Source organism: Primulina tabacum, unplaced genomic scaffold (assembly GCF_025594145.1).
Source record: "Primulina tabacum isolate GXHZ01 unplaced genomic scaffold, ASM2559414v2 Contig1359, whole genome shotgun sequence".
Lineage (NCBI taxonomy): Eukaryota > Viridiplantae > Streptophyta > Magnoliopsida > Lamiales > Gesneriaceae > Primulina > Primulina tabacum.
In genome coordinates, this window is record NW_027460218.1 from 1 (window position 1) to 16,329 (window position 16,329).

The 16,329-nt window shown below is 44.9% G+C and overlaps 16 non-coding genes and 4 pseudogenes across 16 annotated transcripts; all 20 read left to right on the forward strand.

The window, feature by feature from the left end:
• The first annotated feature begins 76 nt into the window (after nt 1-76).
• On the forward strand, nt 77-196 carry LOC142536509 (5S ribosomal RNA; annotated as a pseudogene).
• Nucleotides 197-876: 680 nt separating this feature from the next.
• On the forward strand, nt 877-992 carry LOC142536500 (5S ribosomal RNA). Its single transcript, XR_012818303.1, has one exon. It is a non-coding gene; the product is annotated as a 5S ribosomal RNA (ribosomal RNA).
• A 677-nt stretch (nt 993-1,669) lies between these two features.
• Nucleotides 1,670-1,787, forward strand: LOC142536499 (5S ribosomal RNA). The gene has a single exon (XR_012818302.1). It is a non-coding gene; the product is annotated as a 5S ribosomal RNA (ribosomal RNA).
• A 682-nt stretch (nt 1,788-2,469) lies between these two features.
• On the forward strand, nt 2,470-2,587 carry LOC142536497 (5S ribosomal RNA). The gene has a single exon (XR_012818300.1). It is a non-coding gene; the product is annotated as a 5S ribosomal RNA (ribosomal RNA).
• A 682-nt stretch (nt 2,588-3,269) lies between these two features.
• On the forward strand, nt 3,270-3,387 carry LOC142536498 (5S ribosomal RNA). Its single transcript, XR_012818301.1, has one exon. It is a non-coding gene; the product is annotated as a 5S ribosomal RNA (ribosomal RNA).
• Nucleotides 3,388-4,066: 679 nt separating this feature from the next.
• Nucleotides 4,067-4,185, forward strand: LOC142536512 (5S ribosomal RNA). Its single transcript, XR_012818311.1, has one exon. It is a non-coding gene; the product is annotated as a 5S ribosomal RNA (ribosomal RNA).
• A 682-nt stretch (nt 4,186-4,867) lies between these two features.
• Nucleotides 4,868-4,987, forward strand: LOC142536510 (5S ribosomal RNA; annotated as a pseudogene).
• A 672-nt stretch (nt 4,988-5,659) lies between these two features.
• On the forward strand, nt 5,660-5,777 carry LOC142536502 (5S ribosomal RNA). Its single transcript, XR_012818305.1, has one exon. It is a non-coding gene; the product is annotated as a 5S ribosomal RNA (ribosomal RNA).
• Nucleotides 5,778-6,450: 673 nt separating this feature from the next.
• Nucleotides 6,451-6,569, forward strand: LOC142536494 (5S ribosomal RNA). The gene has a single exon (XR_012818297.1). It is a non-coding gene; the product is annotated as a 5S ribosomal RNA (ribosomal RNA).
• A 687-nt stretch (nt 6,570-7,256) lies between these two features.
• On the forward strand, nt 7,257-7,375 carry LOC142536505 (5S ribosomal RNA). The gene has a single exon (XR_012818308.1). It is a non-coding gene; the product is annotated as a 5S ribosomal RNA (ribosomal RNA).
• A 679-nt stretch (nt 7,376-8,054) lies between these two features.
• On the forward strand, nt 8,055-8,172 carry LOC142536503 (5S ribosomal RNA). The gene has a single exon (XR_012818306.1). It is a non-coding gene; the product is annotated as a 5S ribosomal RNA (ribosomal RNA).
• Nucleotides 8,173-8,842: 670 nt separating this feature from the next.
• LOC142536513 (5S ribosomal RNA) lies at nt 8,843-8,960 on the forward strand. The gene has a single exon (XR_012818312.1). It is a non-coding gene; the product is annotated as a 5S ribosomal RNA (ribosomal RNA).
• Nucleotides 8,961-9,628: 668 nt separating this feature from the next.
• LOC142536507 (5S ribosomal RNA) lies at nt 9,629-9,744 on the forward strand (annotated as a pseudogene).
• A 641-nt stretch (nt 9,745-10,385) lies between these two features.
• LOC142536504 (5S ribosomal RNA) lies at nt 10,386-10,499 on the forward strand. Its single transcript, XR_012818307.1, has one exon. It is a non-coding gene; the product is annotated as a 5S ribosomal RNA (ribosomal RNA).
• A 1,771-nt stretch (nt 10,500-12,270) lies between these two features.
• On the forward strand, nt 12,271-12,387 carry LOC142536496 (5S ribosomal RNA). The gene has a single exon (XR_012818299.1). It is a non-coding gene; the product is annotated as a 5S ribosomal RNA (ribosomal RNA).
• A 675-nt stretch (nt 12,388-13,062) lies between these two features.
• On the forward strand, nt 13,063-13,180 carry LOC142536495 (5S ribosomal RNA). The gene has a single exon (XR_012818298.1). It is a non-coding gene; the product is annotated as a 5S ribosomal RNA (ribosomal RNA).
• Nucleotides 13,181-13,853: 673 nt separating this feature from the next.
• Nucleotides 13,854-13,970, forward strand: LOC142536501 (5S ribosomal RNA). Its single transcript, XR_012818304.1, has one exon. It is a non-coding gene; the product is annotated as a 5S ribosomal RNA (ribosomal RNA).
• Nucleotides 13,971-14,647: 677 nt separating this feature from the next.
• Nucleotides 14,648-14,763, forward strand: LOC142536506 (5S ribosomal RNA). The gene has a single exon (XR_012818309.1). It is a non-coding gene; the product is annotated as a 5S ribosomal RNA (ribosomal RNA).
• Nucleotides 14,764-15,425: 662 nt separating this feature from the next.
• On the forward strand, nt 15,426-15,541 carry LOC142536508 (5S ribosomal RNA; annotated as a pseudogene).
• A 657-nt stretch (nt 15,542-16,198) lies between these two features.
• On the forward strand, nt 16,199-16,317 carry LOC142536511 (5S ribosomal RNA). The gene has a single exon (XR_012818310.1). It is a non-coding gene; the product is annotated as a 5S ribosomal RNA (ribosomal RNA).
• The last annotated feature ends 12 nt before the right edge of the window (nt 16,318-16,329 follow it).

A 16,329-nucleotide genomic window follows, 5' to 3' on the forward strand; every position in this document is an offset into this window, starting at 1 on the left:
CAGTGCCGCGTGTTGTCCATCGCCCCCGCTCCACACGTACTCGAGGGATATAAGAATAAACATCCCACTCAATGTCGGGTGCGATCATACCAGCACTAATGCACCGGATCCCATCAGAACTACGAAGTTAAGCTTGCTTGGGTGAGAGCAGAGAGTACTAGGAGGTGACCCCCTGGGAAGTCTCGTGTTGCACCCTTTTCGTGTTTTTCTATTTTTGATTACTTGTTGAGACGATTTTCGGCTCAAATCATCTGAATCTCGATCGGGACCAGATAAGACATGTGAAATGAAAGTAGCTCGGGCACTGCCGGATTTGGACAAAATTGTAGGCTAATTTGATTGTAAACGGGCAAACGGACGAGACTCATTACTACGCAATGAGCTGACGAGATTTTAGCCGAATTCCTTCTCTAAGACCCTCTAATTTGCGATTTAACGCTTCTGTTAAGCTTTCGTTTCCTCGAGAAATCCGCTTAGGAAGTTCGAAATTCGATTCCGGTTCCATTTTATCGTATCCCAGGCATAATAATAGCTTTACATTCGTTATTTCCTTCTTCTTTTTTTTTTTCTATTTTCTGGGAACATTTATCGATTTTTGTTGTCGTGAGCCGGTTCTGTGCGGAAGGGTATGACGCAGATTACTCCGGAGACGGTTAACTCATTAAAAACAATTATTTCGACTGTTTTATCCATAATTTACGTAAACGGTCGCGACACGAGGTCTTCCCAGGGAGGTCACCCATCCTAGCTCTGCCATCGCGCCAGAACGCTTAACTTCATGGTTATGATTGGGCGAGAGCAGTGCCGCGTGTTGTCCATCGCCGCCCGCTCCACACGTACTCGAGGGATATAAGAATAAACATCCCACTCAATGTCGGGTGCGATCATACCAGCACTAATGCACCGGATCCCATCAGAACTCCGAAGTTAAGCGTGCTTGGGCGAGCAGTACTAGGATGGGTGACCCCTGGGAAGTCCTCGTGTTGCACCCTTTTCGTGTTTTTCTATTTTTGATTACTTGTTGACAGACGATTTTCGGCTCAAATCATCTGAATCTCGATCGGGACCAGATAAGACATGTGAAATGAAAGTAGCTCGGGCACTGCCGGATTTGGACAAAATTGTAGGCTAATTTGATTGTAAACGGGCAAACGGACGAGACTCATTACTACGCAATGAGCTGACGAGATTTTAGCCGAATTCCTTCTCTAAGACCCTCTAATTTGCGATTTAACGCTTCTGTTAAGCTTTCGTTTCCTCGAGAAATCCGCTTAGGAAGTTCGAAATTCGATTCCGGTTCCATTTTATCGTATCCCAGGCATAATAATAGCTTTACATTCGTTATTTCCTTCTTCTTATTTTTTTTCTATTTTCTGGGAATTTATCGATTTTTGTTGTCGTGAGCCGGTTCTGTGCGGAAGGGTATGACGCAGATTACTCCGGAGACGGTTAACTCATTAAAAACAATTATTTCGACTTTTTTCCATAATTTACGTAAACGGTCGCGACACGAGGTCTTCCAGGGAGGTCACCCATCCTAGCTCTGCCATCGCGCCAGAACGCTTAACTTCATGGTTATGATTGGGCGAGAGCAGTGCCGCGTGTTGTCCATCGCCGCCCGCTCCACACGTACTCGAGGGATATAAGAATAAACATCCCACTCAATGTCGGGTGCGATCATACCAGCACTAATGCACCGGATCCCATCAGAACTCCGAAGTTAAGCGTGCTTGGGGAGAGCAGTACTAGGATGGGTGACCCCCTGGGAAGTCCTCGTGTTGCACCCTTTTCGTGTTTTTCTATTTTTGATTACTTGTTGACAGACGATTTTCGGCTCAAATCATCTGAATCTCGATCGGGACCAGATAAGACATGTGAAATGAAAGTAGCTCGGGCACTGCCGGATTTGGACAAAATTGTAGGCTAATTTGATTGTAAACGGGCAAACGGACGAGACTCATTACTACGCAATGAGCTGACGAGATTTTAGCCGAATTCCTTCTCTAAGACCCTCTAATTTGCGATTTAACGCTTCTGTTAAGCTTTCGTTTCCTCGAGAAATCCGCTTAGGAAGTTCGAAATTCGATTCCGGTTCCATTTTATCGTATCCCAGGCATAATAATAGCTTTACATTCGTTATTTCCTTCTTCTTATTTTTTTTCTATTTTCTGGGAACATTTATCGATTTTTGTTGTCGTGAGCCGGTTCTGTGCGGAAGGGTATGACGCAGATTACTCCGGAGACGGTTAACTCATTAAAAACAATTATTTCGACTGTTTTATCCATAATTTACGTAAACGGTCGCGACACGAGGTCTTCCCAGGGAGGTCACCCATCCTACCTCTGCCATCGCGCCAGAACGCTTAACTTCATGGTTATGATTGGGCGAGAGCAGTGCCGCGTGTTGTCCATCGCCGCCCGCTCCACACGTACTCGAGGGATATAAGAATAAACATCCCACTCAATGTCGGGTGCGATCATACCAGCACTAATGCACCGGATCCCATCAGAACTCCGAAGTTAAGCGTGCTTGGGCAGAGCAGTACTAGGATGGGTGACCCCCTGGGAAGTCCTCGTGTTGCACCCTTTTCGTGTTTTTCTATTTTTGATTACTTGTTGACAGACGATTTTCGGCTCAAATCATCTGAATCTCGATCGGGACCAGATAAGACATGTGAAATGAAAGTAGCTCGGGCACTGCCGGATTTGGACAAAATTGTAGGCTAATTTGATTGTAAACGGGCAAACGGACGAGACTCATTACTACGCAATGAGCTGACGAGATTTTAGCCGAATTCCTTCTCTAAGACCCTCTAATTTGCGATTTAACGCTTCTGTTAAGCTTTCGTTTCCTCGAGAAATCCGCTTAGGAAGTTCGAAATTCGATTCCGGTTCCATTTTATCGTATCCCAGGCATAATAATAGCTTTACATTCGTTATTTCCTTCTTCTTATTTTTTTTTCTATTTTCTGGGAACATTATCGATTTTTGTTGTCGTGAGCCGGTTCTGTGCGGAAGGGTATGACGCAGATTACTCCGGAGACGGTTAACTCATTAAAAACAATTATTTCGACTGTTTTATCCATAATTTACGTAAACGGTCGCGACACGAGGTCTTCCCAGGGAGGTCACCCATCCTAGCTCTGCCATCGCGCCAGAACGCTTAACTTCATGGTTATGATTGGGCGAGAGCAGTGCCGCGTGTTGTCCATCGCCGCCCGCTCCACACGTACTCGAGGGATATAAGAATAAACATCCCACTCAATGTCGGGTGCGATCATACCAGCACTAATGCACCGGATCCCATCAGAACTCCGAAGTTAAGCGTGCTTGGGGAGAGGAGTACTAGGATGGGTGACCCCCTGGGAAGTCCTCGTGTTGCACCCCTTTTCGTGTTTTTCTATTTTTGATTACTTGTTGACAGACGATTTTCGGCTCAAATCATCTGAATCTCGATCGGGACCAGATAAGACATGTGAAATGAAAGTAGCTCGGGCACTGCCGGATTTGGACAAAATTGTAGGCTAATTTGATTGTAAACGGGCAAACGGACGAGACTCATTACTACGCAATGAGCTGACGAGATTTTAGCCGAATTCCTTCTCTAAGACCCTCTAATTTGCGATTTAACGCTTCTGTTAAGCTTTCGTTTCTCGAGAAATCCGCTTAGGAAGTTCGAAATTCGATTCCGGTTCCATTTTATCGTATCCCAGGCATAATAATAGCTTTACATTCGTTATTTTCCTTCTTCTTATTTTTTTTTCTATTTTCTGGGAACATTTATCGATTTTGTTGTCGTGAGCCGGTTCTGTGCGGAAAGGTATGACGCAGATTACTCCGGAGACGGTTAACTCATTAAAAACAATTATTTCGTTTTATCCATAATTTACGTAAACGGTCGCGACACGAGGTCTTCCCAGGGAGGTCACCCATCCTACCTCTGCCATCGCGCCAGAACGCTTAACTTCATGGTTATGATTGGGCGAGAGCAGTGCCGCGTGTTGTCCATCGCCGCCCGCTCCACACGTACTCGAGGGATATAAGAATAAACATCCCACTCAATGTCGGGTGCGATCATACCAGCACTAATGCACCGGATCCAATCAGAACTCCGAAGTTAAGCGTGCTTGGGCGAGAGCAGTACTAGGATGGGTGACCCCCTGGGAAGTCCTCGTGTTGCACCCTTTTCGTGTTTTTCTATTTTTGATTACTTGTTGACAGACGATTTTCGGCTCAAATCATCTGAATCTCGATCGGGACCAGATAAGACATGTGAAATGAAAGTAGCTCGGGCACTGCCGGATTTGGACAAAATTGTAGGCTAATTTGATTGTAAACGGGCAAACGGACGAGACTCATTACTACGCAATGAGCTGACGAGATTTTAGCCGAATTCCTTCTCTAAGACCCTCTAATTTGCGATTTACGCTTCTGTTAAGCTTTCGTTTCCTCGAGAAATCCGCTTAGGAAGTTCGAAATTCGATTCCGGTTCCATTTTATCGTATCCCAGGCATAATAATAGCTTTACATTCGTTATTTCCTTCTTCTTTTTTTTTTTTTTCTATTTTCTGGGAACATTTATCGATTTTGTTGTCGTGAGCCGGTTCTGTGCGGAAGGGTATGACGCAGATTACTCCGGAGACGGTTAACTCATTAAAAACAATTATTTCGACTGTTTTATCCATAATTTACGTAAACGGTCGCGACACGAGGTCTTCCCAGGGAGGTCACCCATCCCCTCTGCCATCGCGCCAGAACGCTTAACTTCATGGTTATGATTGGGCGAGAGCAGTGCCGCGTGTTGTCCATCGCCCGCCCGCTCCACACGTACTCGAGGGATATAAGAATAAACATCCCACTCAATGTCGGGTGCGATCATACCAGCACTAATGCACTGGATCCCATCAGAACTCCGAAGTTAAGCGTGCTTGGGGGAGAGCAGTACTAGGATGGGTGACCCCTCGTGTTGTACCCTTTTTCGTGTTTTTCCATTTTTGATTACTTGTTGACAGACGATTTTCGGCTCAAATCATCTGAATCTCGATCGGGACCAGATAAGACATGTGAAATGAAAGTAGCTCGGGCACTGCCGGATTTGGACAAAATTGTAGGCTAATTTGATTGTAAACGGGCAAACGGACGAGACTCATTACTACGCAATGAGCTGACGAGATTTTAGCCGAATTCCTTCTCTAAGACCCTCTAATTTGCGATTTAACGCTTCTGTTAAGCTTTCGTTTCCTCGAGAAATCCGCTTAGGAAGTTCGAAATTCGATTCCGGTTCCATTTTATCGTATCCCAGGCATAATAATAGCTTTACATTCGTTATTTCCTTCTTCTTATTTTTTTTTCTATTTTCTGGGAACATTTATCGATTTTTGTTGTCGTGAGCCGGTTCTGTGCGGAAGGGTATGACGCAGATTACTCCGGAGACGGTTAACTCATTAAAAACAATTATTTCGACTGTTTTATCCATAATTTACGTAAACGGTCGCGACACGAGGTCTTCCCAGGGAGGTCACCCATCCTAGCTCTGCCATCGCGCCAGAACGCTTAACTTCATGGTTATGATTGGGCGAGAGCAGTGCCGCGTGTTGTCCATCGCCGCCCGCTCCACACGTACTCGAGGGATATAAGAATAAACATCCCACTCAATGTCGGGTGCGATCATACCAGCACTAATGCACCGGATCCCATCAGAACTCCGAAGTTAAGCGTGCTTGGGGAGAGGAGTACTAGGATGGGTGACCCCCTGGGAAGTCCTCGTGTTGCACCATTTTCGTGTTTTTCTATTTTTTATTACTTGTTGACAGACGATTTTCGGCTCAAATCATCTGAATCTCGATCGGGACCAGATAAGACATGTGAAATGAAAGTAGCTCGGGCACTGCCGGATTTGGACAAAATTGTAGGCTAATTTGATTGTAAACGGGCAAACGGACGAGACTCATTACTACGCAATGAGCTGACGAGATTTTAGCCGAATTCCTTCTCTAAGACCCTCTAATTTGCGATTTAACGCTTCTGTTAAGCTTTTTTTCGAGAAATCCGCTTAGGAAGTTCGAAATTCGATTCCGGTTCCATTTTATCGTATCCCAGGCATAATAATAGCTTTACATTCGTTATTTCCTTCTTCTTTTTTTTCTATTTTCTGGGAACATTTATCGATTTTTGTTGTCGTGAGCCGGTTCTGTGCGGAAGGGTATGACGCAGATTACTCCGGAGACGGTTAACTCATTAAAAACAATTATTTCGACTGTTTTATCCATAATTTACGTAAACGGTCGCGACACGAGGTCTTCCCAGGGAGGTCACCCATCCTACCTCTGCCATCGCGCCAGAACGCTTAACTTCATGGTTATGATTGGGCGAGAGCAGTGCCGCGTGTTGTCCATCGCCGCGCTCCACACGTACTCGAGGGATATAAGAATAAACATCCCACTCAATGTCGGGTGCGATCATACCAGCACTAATGCACCGGATCCCATCAGAACTCCGAAGTTAAGCGTGCTTGGGCGAGAGCAGTACTAGGATGGGTGACCCCCTGGGAAGTCCTCGTGTTGCACCCTTTTTGTGTTTTTCTATTTTTGATTACTTGTTGACAGACGATTTTCGGCTCAAATCATCTAATCATCTGAATCTCGATCGGGACCAGATAAGACATGTGAAATGAAAGTAGCTCGGGCACTGCCGGATTTGGACAAAATTGTAGGCTAATTTGATTGTAAACGGGCAAACGGACGAGACTCATTACTACGCAATGAGCTGACGAGATTTTAGCCGAATTCCTTCTCTAAGACCCTCTAATTTGCGATTTAACGCTTCTGTTAAGCTTTCGTTTCTTCAGAAATCCGCTTAGGAAGTTCGAAATTCGATTCCGGTTCCATTTTATCGTATCCCAGGCATAATAATAGCTTTACATTCGTTATTTTCTTCTTATTTTTTTTTCTATTTTCTGGGAACATTTATCGATTTTTGTTGTCGTGAGCCGGTTCTGTGCGGAAGGGTATGACGCAGATTACTCCGGAGACGGTTAACTCATTAAAAACAATTATTTCGACTGTTTTATCCATAATTTACGTAAACGGTCGCGACACGAGGTCTTCCCAGGGAGGTCACCCATCCTACCTCTGCCATCGCGCCAGAACGCTTAACTTCATGGTTATGATTGGGCGAGAGCAGTGCCGCGTGTTGTCCATCGCCGCCCGCTCCACACGTACTCGAGGGATATAAGAATAAACATCCCACTCAATGTCGGGTGCGATCATACCAGCACTAATGCACCGGATCCCATCAGAACTCCGAAGTTAAGCGTGCTTGGGCGAGAGCAGTACTAGGATGGGTGACCCCCTGGGAAGTCCTCGTGTTGCACCCTTTTCGTGTTTTTCTATTTTTGATTACTTGTTGACAGACGATTTTCGGCTCAAATCATCTGAATCTCGATCGGACCAGATAAGACATGTGAAATGAAAGTAGCTCGGGCACTGCCGGATTTGGACAAAATTGTAGGCTAATTTGATTGTAAACGGGCAAACGGACGAGACTCATTACTACGCAATGAGCTGACGAGATTTTAGCCGAATTCCTTCTCTAAGACCCTCTAATTTGCGATTTAACGCTTCTGTTAAGCTTTCGTTTCCTCGAGAAATCCGCTTAGGAAGTTCGAAATTCGATTCCGGTTCCATTTTATCGTATCCCAGGCATAATAATAGCTTTACATTCGTTATTTCCTTCTTCTTATTTTTTTTCTATTTTCTGGGAACATTAATCGATTTTTGTTGTCTGAGCCGGTTCTGTGCGGAAGGGTATGACGCAGATTACTCCGGAGACGGTTAACTCATTAAAAACAATTATTTCGACTGTTTTATCCATAATTTACGTAAACGGTCGCGACACGAGGTCTTACAGGGAGGTCACCCATCCTAGCTCTGCCATCGCGCCAGAACGCTTAACTTCATGGTTATGATTGGGCGAGAGCAGTGCCGCGTGTTGTCCATCGCCGCCCGCTCCACACGTACTCGAGGGATATAAGAATAAACATCCCACTCAATGTCGGGTGCGATCATACCAGCACTAATGCACCGGATCCCATCAGAACTCGAAGTTAAGCGTGCTTGGGCGAGAGCAGTACTAGGATTGGTGACCCCTTGGGAAGTCCTCGTGTTGCACCCTTTTCGTGTTTTTCTATTTTTGATTACTTGTTGAGACGATTTTCGGCTCAAATCATCTGAATCTCGATCGGGACCAGATAAGACATGTGAAATGAAAGTAGCTCGGGCACTGCCGGATTTGGACAAAATTGTAGGCTAATTTGATTGTAAACGGGCAAACGGACGAGACTCATTACTACGCAATGAGCTGACGAGATTTTAGCCGAATTCCTTCTCTAAGACCCTCTAATTTGCGATTTAACGCTTCTGTTAAGCTTTCGTTTTCAGAAATCCGCTTAGGAAGTTCGAAATTCGATTCCGGTTCCATTTTATCGTATCCCAGGCATAATAATAGCTTTACATTCGTTATTTCCTTCTTCTTATTTTTTTCTATTTTCTGGGAACATTTATCGATTTGTTGTCGTGAGCCGGTTCTGTGCGGAAGGGTATGACGCAGATTACTCCGGAGACGGTTAACTCATTAAAAACAATTATTTCGACTGTTTTATCCATAATTTACGTAAACGGTCGCGACACGAGGTCTTCCCAGGGAGGTCACCCATCCCCTCTGCCATCGCGCAGAACGCTTAACTTCATGGTTATGATTGGGCGAGAGCAGTGCCGCGTGTTGTCCATCGCCGCCCGCTCCACACGTACTCGAGGGATATAAGAATAAACATCCCACTCAATTCGGGTGCGATCATACCAGCACTAATGCACCGGATCCCATCAGAACTCCGAAGTTAAGCGTGCTTGGGCGAGAGCAGTACTAGGATGGGTGACCCCTGGGAAGTCCTCGTGTTGCACCCTTTTCGTGTTTTTCTATTTTTGATTACTTGTTGACAGATTTTCGGCTCAAATCTCTAATCTCGATCGGGACCAGATAAGACATGTGAAATGAAAGTAGCTCGGGCACTGCCGGATTTGGACAAAATTGTAGGCTAATTTGATTGTAAACGGGCAAACGGACGAGACTCATTACTACGCAATGAGCTGACGAGATTTTAGCCGAATTCCTTCTCTATGACCCTCTAATTTGCGATTTAACGCTTCTGTTAAGCTTTCGTTTCTCAGAAATCCGCTTAGGAAGTTCGAAATTCGATTCCGGTTCCATTTTATCGTATCCCAGGCATAATAATAGCTTTACATTCGTTATTTTCTTCTTCTTATTTTTTTCTATTTTCTGGGAACATTTATCGATTTTTGTTGTCGTGAGCCGGTTCTGTGCGGAAGGGTATGACGCAGATTACTCCGGAGACGGTTAACTCATTAAAAACAATTATTTCGACTGTTTTATCCATAATTTACGTAAACGGTCGCGACACGAGGTCTTCCCAGGGAGGTCACCCATCCTATGCCATCGCGAGAACGCTTAACTTCATGGTTATGATTGGGCGAGAGCAGTGCCGCGTGTTGTCCATCGCCGCCCGCTCCACACGTACTCGAGGGATATAAGAATAAACATCCCACTCAATGTCGGGTGCGATCATACCAGCACTAATGCACCGGATCCCATCAGAACTCGAAGTTAAGCGTGCTTGGGGAGAGCAGTACTAGGATGGGTGACCCCTGGGAAGTCCTCGTGTTGCACCCTTTTCGTGTTTTTCTATTTTTGATTACTTGTTGATAGACGATTTTCGGCTCAAATCATCTGAATCTCGATCGGGACCAGATAAGACATGTGAAATGAAAGTAGCTCGGGCACTGCCGGATTTGGACAAAATTGTAGGCTAATTTGATTGTAAACGGGCAAACGAATGAGACTCATTACTACGCAATATGCTGACGAGATTTTAGCCGAAATCTTCTCTAAGACCCTCTAATTTGCGATTTAAAGCTTCTGTTAAGCTTTCGATTCCGGTTCCATTTTATCGTATCCCAGGCATAATAATAGCTTTACATTCGTTATTTCCTTCTTCTTATTTTTTTTCTATTTTCTGGGAACATTTATCGATTTTTGTTGTCGTGAGCCGGTTCTGTGCGGAAGGGTATGACGCAGATTACTCCGGAGACGGTTAACTCATTAAAAAAATTATTTCGACTGTTTTATCCATAATTTACGTAAACGTCGCGACACGAGGTCTTCCCAGGGAGGTCACCCATCCTACCTCTGCCATCGCGCCAGAACGCTTAACTTCATGGTTATGATTGGGCGAGAGCAGTGCCGCGTGTTGTCCATCGCCGCCCGCTCCACACGTACTCGAGGGATATAAGAATAAACATCCCACTCAATGTGGGTGCGATCATACCAGCACTAATGCACCGGATCCCATCAGAACTCCGAAGTTAAGCGTGCTTGGGCGAGCAGTACTAGGATGGGTGACCCCCTGGAAGTTCGTGTTGCAACCCTTTTCGTGTTTTTCTATTTTTGATTACTTGTTGACAGACGATTTTCGGCTCAAATCATCTGAATCTCGATCGGGACCAGATAAGACATGTGAAATGAAAGTAGCTCGGGCACTGCCGATTTGGACAAAATTGTAGGCTAATTTGATTGTAAACGGGCAAACGGACGAGACTCATTACTACGAATGAGCTGACGAGATTTTAGCCGAATTCCTTCTCTAAGACCCTCTAATTTGCGATTTACCGCTTCTGTTAAGCTTTCGTTTCCTCGAGAAATCCTCTTAGGAAGTTCGAAATTCGATTCCGGTTCCATTTTATCGTATCCCAGGCATAATAATAGCTTTACATTCGTTATTTCCTTCTTTTTTTTTTTCTATTTTCTGGGAACATTATCGATTTTTGTTGTCGTGAGCCGGTTCTGTGCGGAAGGGTATGACGCAGATTACTCCGGAGACGGTTAACTCAATAAAAACAATTATTTCGACTGAAATCAACGTATCTCGGGCACTGCCGTATTTGGACAAAATTGTAGGCTAATTTGATTGTAAACGGGCAAACGAACGAGAAATGTTACTCCGCAATGAGCTGGTGAGATTTTAGCCGAATTCCTTCTCTAAGACCCTCTAATTTGCGATTTTCCGCTTCTGTTAAGCTTCAGTTTCCTCGAGAAATCCATTTAGGAAGTCAAAATTCGATTTCCGTTCCATTTTATCGTATCTCAGGCATAATAATAGCTTTACATTCGCTATTTCCTTCTTCTTATTTTTTTCTATTTTCTAGGTACATTTATCGATTTTGTTGTCGTGAGCCGTTCTGTGCGGAAGTGTATGACGCAGATTACTCCGGAGACGGATAACTCATTAAAAACAATTATTTCGACTGTTTTATCCATAATTTACGTAAACGGTCGCACACGAGGTCTTCCCAGGCAGGTCACCTATCCTAGCTCTGCCATCGCGCCAGAACGCTTAACTTCATGGTTATGATTGGGCGAGAGCAGTGCCGCGTGTTGTCCATCGCCGCTCGCTCCACACGTACTCGAGGGATATAAGAATAAACATCCCACTCAATGTCGGGTGCAATCATACCAGCACTAATGCACCGGATCCCATCAGAACTCCGAAGTTAAGCGTGCTTGGGCTCAAATCATCTGAATCTCGATCGGGACCAGATAAGACATGTTAAATGAAAGTAGCTCGGGCACTGCCGGATTTGGACAAAATTGTAGGCTAATTTGATTGTAAACGGGCAAACGGACGAGACTCATTACTACGCAATGAGCTGACGAGATTTTAGCCGAATTCCTTCTCTAAGACCCTCTAATTTGCGATTTACCGCTTCTGTTAAGCTTTCGTTTCCTCGAGAAATCGGCTTAGGAAGTTCGAAATTCGATTCCGGTTCCTTTTTATCGTATCCCAGGCATAATAATAGCTTTACATTCTTTATTTCCTCCTTCTTATTTTTTTTCTATTTTCTGGGAACATTTATCGATTTTTGTTGTCGTGAGCCGGTTCTGTGCGGAAGGGTATGACGCAGATTACCCGGAGACGGTTAACTCATTAAAAACAATTATTTCGACTGTTTTATCCATAATTTACGTAAACGGTCGCGACACGAGGTCTTCCCAGGGAGGTCACCCATCCTAGCTCTGCCATCGCGCCAGAACGCTTAACTTCATGGTTATGATTGGGCGAGAGCAGTGCCGCGTGTTGTCCATCGCCGCCCGCTCCACACGTACTCGAGGGATATAAGAATAAACATCCCACTCAATGTCGGGTGCGATCATACCAGCACTAATGCACCGGATCCCATCAGAACTCCGAAGTTAAGCGTGCTTGGGCGAGAGCAGTACTAGGATGGGTGACCCTGGGAAGTCCTCGTGTTGCACCCTTTTCGTGTTTTTCTATTTTGATTACTTGTTGACAGACGATTTTCGGCTCAAATCATCTGAATCTCGATCGGGACCAGATAAGACATGTGAAATGAAAGTAGCTCGGGCACTGCCGGATTTGGACAAAATTGTAGGCTAATTTGATTGTAAACGGGCAAACGGACGAGACTCATTACTACGCAATGAGCTGACGAGATTTTAGCCGAATTCCTTCTCTAAGACCCTCTAATTTGCGATTTACCGCTTCTGTTAAGCTTTCGTTTCCTCGAGAAATCCGCTTAGGAAGTTCGAAATTCGATTCCGGTTCCATTTTATCGTATCCCAGGCATAATAATAGCTTTACATTCGTTATTTCCTTTTTATTTTTTTTCTATTTTCTGGGAACATTTATCGATTTTTGTTGTCGTGAGCCGGTTCTGTGCGGAAGGGTATGACGCAGATTACTCCGGAGACGGTTAACTCATTAAAAACAATTATTTCGACTGTTTTATCCATAATTTACGTAAACGGTCGCGACACGAGGTCTTCCCAGGGAGGTCACCCATCCTACTCTGCCATCGCGCCAGAACGCTTAACTTCATGGTTATGATTGGGCGAGAGCAGTGCCGCGTGTTGTCCATCGCGCCGCTCCACACGTACTCGAGGGATATAAGAATAAACATCCCACTCAATGTCGGGTGCGATCATACCAGCACTAATGCACCGGATCCCATCAGAACTCCGAAGTTAAGCGTGCTTGGGCGAGAGCAGTACTAGGATGGGTGACCCCTGGGAAGTCCTCGTGTTGCACCCTTTTCGTGTTTTCTATTTTTGATTACTTGTTGACAGACGATTTTCGGCTCAAATCATCTGAATCTCGATCGGGACCAGATAAGACATGTGAAATGAAAGTAGCTCGGGCACTGCCGGATTTGGACAAAATTGTAGGCTAATTTGATTGTAAACGGGCAAACGGACGAGACTCATTACTACGCAATGAGCTGACGAGATTTTAGCCGAATTCCTTCTCTAAGACCCTCTAATTTGCGATTTACGCTTCTGTTAAGCTTTCGTTTCCTCGAGAAATCCGCTTAGGAAGTTCGAAATTCGATTCCGGTTCCATTTTATCGTATCCCAGGCATAATAATAGCTTTACATTCGTTATTTCCTTCTTCTTATTTTTTTCTATTTTCTGGGAACATTTATCGATTTTTGTTGTCGTGAGCCGGTTCTGTGCGGAAGGGTATGACGCAGATTACCGGAGACGGTTAACTCATTAAAAACATTATTTCGACTGTTTTATCCATAATTTACGTAAACGGTCGCGACACGAGGTCTTCCCAGGGAGGTCACCCATCCTACCTCTGCCATCGCGCCAGAACGCTTAACTTCATGGTTATGATTGGGCGAGAGCAGTGCCGCGTGTTGTCCATCGCCCGCTCCACACGTACTCGAGGGATATAAGAATAAACATCCCACTCAATGTCGGGTGCGATCATACCAGCACTAATGCACCGGATCCCATCAAACTCCGAAGTTAAGCGTGCTTGGGCGAGAGCAGTACTAGGATGGGTGACCCCTGGGAAGTCCTCGTGTTGCACCCTTTTCGTGTTTTTCTATTTTTGATTACTTGTTGACAGACGATTTTCGGCTCAAATCATCTGAATCTCGATCGGGACCAGATAAGACATGTGAAATGAAAGTAGCTCGGGCACTGCCGGATTTGGACAAAATTGTAGGCTAATTTGATTGTAAACGGGCAAACGGACGAGACTCATTACTACGCAATGAGCTGACGAGATTTTAGCCGAATTCCTTCTCTAAGACCCTCTAATTTGCGATTTACGCTTCTGTTAAGCTTTCGTTTCCTCGAGAAATCCGCTTAGGAAGTTCGAAATTCGATTCCGGTTCCATTTTATCGTATCCCAGGCATAATAATAGCTTTACATTCGTTATTTCCTTTCTTATTTTTTTTTCTATTTTCTGGGAACATTTATCGATTTTTGTTGTCGAGCCGGTTCTGTGCGGAAGGGTATGACGCAGATTACTCCGGAGACGGTTAACTCATTAAAAACAATTATTTCGACTGTTTATCCATAATTTACGTAAACGGTCGCGACACGAGGTCTTCCCAGGGAGGTCACCCATCCTTGCTCTGCCATCGCGCCAGAACGCTTAACTTCATGGTTATGATTGGGCGAGAGCAGTGCCGCGTGTTGTCCATCGCCGCCCGCTTCACACGTACTCGAGGGATATAAGAATAAACATCCCACTCAATGTCGGGTGCGATCATACCAGCACTAATGCACCGGATCCATCAGAACTCCGAAGTTAAGCGTGCTTGGGGAGAGCAGTACTAGGATGGGTGACCCCTGGGAAGTCCTCGTGTTGCACCCTTTTCGTGTTTTCTATTTTTGATTACTTGTTGAAGACGATTTTCGGCTCAAATCCTGAATCTCGATCGGGACCAGATAAGACATGTGAAATGAAAGTAGCTCGGGCACTGCCGGATTTGGACAAAATTGTAGGCTAATTTGATTGTAAACGGGCAAACGGACGAGACTCATTACTACGCAATGATGATGACGAGATTTTAGCCGAATTCCTTCTCTAAGACCCTCTAATTTGCGATTTACCGCTTCTGTTAAGCTTTCGTTTCCTCGAGAAATCCGCTTAGGAAGTTCGAAATTCGATTCCGGTTCCATTTTATCGTATCCAAGAATAATAATAGCTTTACATTCGTTATTTCCTTCTTCTTATTTTTTTCTATTTCTGGAACATTTATCGATTTTTGTTGTCGTGAGCCGGTTCTGTGCGGAAGGGTATGACGCAGATTACTCCGGAGACGGTAACTCATTAAAAACAATTATTCGACTGTTTTACATAATTTACGTAAACGGTCGCGACACGAGGTCTTCCCAGGGAGGTCACCCATCCTAGCTGCCATCGCGCAGACGCACTTCATGGTTATGATTGGGCGAGAGCAGTCCGCGTGTTGTCCATCGCCGCCCGCTCCACACGTACTCGAGGGATATAAGAATAAACATCCCACTCAATGTCGGTGCGATCATACCAGCACTAATGCACCGGATCCATCAAAACTCCGAAGTAAGCGTGCTTGGGCGAGAGCAGTACTAGGATGGGTGACCCCTGGGAAGTCCTCGTGTTGCAACCCTTTTCGTGTTTTCTATTTTGATACTTGTTGACAGACGAGTTTCGGCTCAAATCATCTGAATCTCGATCGGGACCAGATAAGACATGTGAAATGAAAGTAGCTCGGGCACTGCCGGATTGGACAAAATTGTAGGCTAATTTGATTGTAAACGGGCAAACGGACGAGACTCATTACTACGCAATGAGCTGACGAGATTTTAGCCGAATTCCTTCTCTAAGACCCTCTAATTTGCGATTTACGCTTCTGTTAAGCTTCGTTTCCTCGAAAATCCGCTTAGGAAGTCGAAATTCGATTGGTTCCATTTTATCGTATCCAAGATAATAATAGCTTTACATTCGTTATTTTTCTTATTTTTTTTCTATTTTCTGGGAACATTATCGATTTTGTTGTCGTGAGCCGGTTTGTGCGGAAGGGTATGACGCAGATTACACCGGAGACGGTTAACTCATTGACGATGGTTAATCCATTAAAATCCATAATTTACGTAAACGGTCGCGACACGAGGTCTTCCCAGGGAGGTCACCCATCCTACTCTGCCATCGCGCCAGAACGCTTAACTTCATGGTTATGATTGGGCGAGAGCAGTGCCGCGTGTTGTCCATCGCCGCCCGCTCCACACGTACTCGAGGGATATAAGAATAACATCCCACTCAATGTCGGTGCGATCATACCAGCACTAATGCACCGGATCCCATCAGAACTCCGAAGTTAAGCGTGCTTGGGCGAGAGCAGTACTAGGATGGGTGACCCCCTGGGAAGTCCTCGTGTTGCACCCTTTTCGTGTTTTT